The sequence below is a fragment of the Apium graveolens genome, chromosome 8 (assembly GCF_009905375.1).
Source record: "Apium graveolens cultivar Ventura chromosome 8, ASM990537v1, whole genome shotgun sequence".
NCBI classification, from domain to species: domain Eukaryota; kingdom Viridiplantae; phylum Streptophyta; class Magnoliopsida; order Apiales; family Apiaceae; genus Apium; species Apium graveolens.
This window is the reverse complement of record NC_133654.1, coordinates 4,655,624-4,658,604: the sequence shown is the minus strand read 5'-3', so window position 1 is coordinate 4,658,604 and position 2,981 is coordinate 4,655,624.

Sequence of the window (2,981 nt, the reverse complement as noted above, 5' to 3'; positions counted from 1 at the left end):
AAACTTTGAGTTCTAACAATCACACCTTAATTAGACCTGTAATAGATAGGGCCCGTTTGAGTTTCTTAACTTATGACTTAAAGTTGAAAAGTGTTATATAAGTGATATGATTATCGTAACTTATAAGTTATTTAAGTTATTTAGGTGTTTGGATAATTTTATTTATAAGTCGTAAATTATTACTTATAGATGATTTAGACGTTTAAGGATTTCTTAAAAAATGTAACATATAACTTAATAATTAATAAAATAAAATGAACATAAAGTACAAATGAGTCTTCAAAATGAGTTCCCAGACATGCAGATAGATGTAGACTGGATTGGTAGTTTTATCTGCACGTGAAATTGAATCTTCATCATTCCTGCTGACGCTTAGGTAAGTTTTCTAAATTCGTATTTACAAACATTATTTCTTAATAATTAATTATTATTATATATATTTTGTCTTTTAAATGTTAATTTGTGTGCAATTGTAATAAGGTATTTTTCTTAAATATTTAAGTTTTATAAATGTTTTGCAAAATTATCATTTTTATATTCTGCAATATTTAGACCATTTTATAACCACGTTTGCAACTTGAATTTTAAAAATATTTGCGAAAATACGTTCCGCAAAATTGTAACTAAATTTGCAACATAATGTGTAACATAAACTGCAACATAAAATGCAATCCGAAATACAAAATAAAGCAGTTACACAATATTAAATAAATATAATTTATTATGCAACATTGTATTTTTTACAAATATTTTCGGAATAAAATAACATTTTTGCAAATATTTTTAGGAGTTGGAAAAATTGCAAATAATTTTATAAAAAAAAAATTAGTTTTGATAAATTACCAAAGATAAATAATAAATAATTTTTAAAAACAAATGAATTAAAATATTTAATTTAGCTTAATTTCGACCCCTCCTGCGTCAACTGAGAAAATTAAATGACATGGTTTGTAATACGTCATTGGATTATTTATTTGGATCCTAAAAATGAATTATATATTTTTTCTGATAAATTTTTCTTAATATATTTAATACTGAAAAAATGAGAATACAAAAAAGGACATCATTCTATTCACTCTTAAATTATTGATTTTACATCTTTTTAATCACGAAAATTATCCATTTTGCCGACAATCGTTAGATGGATCGCCACCAATCTAATTATTCCAATAATTTAACATTTTTTCCAAATAATTTAAAATTTTGGGGTCAAGAACGTGAAGGGTTAATTGTACAATACAGTTACTGATTTTGACAGATTGGTTTCTGTCTAATAAAAATGAAAACCTCGTGCTTCATCAATAATACAAAAATGACCCATTAAGTTTCATATATTTTTGGGAAAAAATACAATTATCATTATTTGGCCCACTTATTTATATAAATATTGGAAAATCAGTGGTCAAATCAAACAAGTCGTAAGTTTATACTCCCTCCGTCCCTCTCAATTGATTATATTTGAGAGAGACGATTTAACACGCATTTAAGACTTAAGACTTATATATAGTATAGTTTCATATATTATTTTTTTAAAATTATTCTAAATAAAAATTCAATGTTTAAATTTCTATTGAGAAAAAAAATTTAAAAATAAATTATAAAACTACTAGTTTATAGCCCATGCTTTGCACATGGGTATTTCAAAAATTATTTAATAAAATAAATAAATAAATTTACAATTAAAATTGAATAATATAATTCTGAAATATTAAGTTATTTATATAATAAGTGTATTGCATCTACATATTATGGTAAATTTATTTAAGAACTACTTTCGTTACATAAGTTATTTTTATGTTATATATTTTATGAGATTATTTCTATAAGTAGATCTGTCAAAATTTAAAGTTTACTTCAAATTTGTATTAAAAACTTACCATAAGTAACACAATTCATATTTATAATTGTATTGCAAAGTTTCTATAATTAAAATGGGTCATAATAAATATATGAATCTTTTATAAACATAATATGGATACCAAAACTAAAAATGGATAGTCCACTGAGTCAAATTAAAGTTAAAAATTATATCCGAGTCAAAATATGGATATCAAACCTTAGGAAAAAGTTATCCAACCATTTATAATATATGGATAATAAAATTTTTGAATCAGTTAATTTCTGAATTATTCGAATAAATATTTATAAAATTTCCTGAAAAATCTGAATGACTAATATATATAAAATAATTATAATATTTATAAAAATAATTGTAAGAAGTTATATAAAATATTGTTTAATATATAATATAATTTGAAAAGCTATTTGGAAATTATTAATTTATTAATATTACTATATAAGTATGTAATACGTTGATATTATATAAATAAAATTGCAAACTTAAATTTGAAAGCTCGTAAGCCTAGCATACAATACAATATCTATACTATATTATAATAGACGAGATATTAAAAATTTGGTAGTTGGTCGGTCGACACTTGCTGAAATTACTTAATAACCTTACAAATTATTTTAGTTCTAATTAATATTGAGTCGATCAATTCTAATTCTAATTGATATTGAAATCAACTTCCTCTATTGATTTATCAATTTCAATTCTATTTTATATCGAACTCTATATCATTATAATTTTATATTAAATTCAACTTTTTCTACCAATTTATATTTTAATTCATATCGATTTCTATATTATTCTAATTTGTTACTTCGGGATAACTTAAGTTTAAGCAAACTAAATATAATTATTAAGATTTAGTTGATATATCATTTGAATCAAGTTAAGATAAAATAATAATACTATCAATCCTCCTAAAAAATTATATTAATGAACTTGGATAAATAAAATAATATATTTTATTTATCCTGGATAAAAAAATACATTATACAATTGATTCAGACTAACACAAAACTAAAATAAAAATACAATACGACCAACAAAAATAAAATCATATATACTAATTATTCAGTCTAAAACAAAATAATCTTAGTGATCCAGACTTTAAAAAAAATTAAACTAAAAT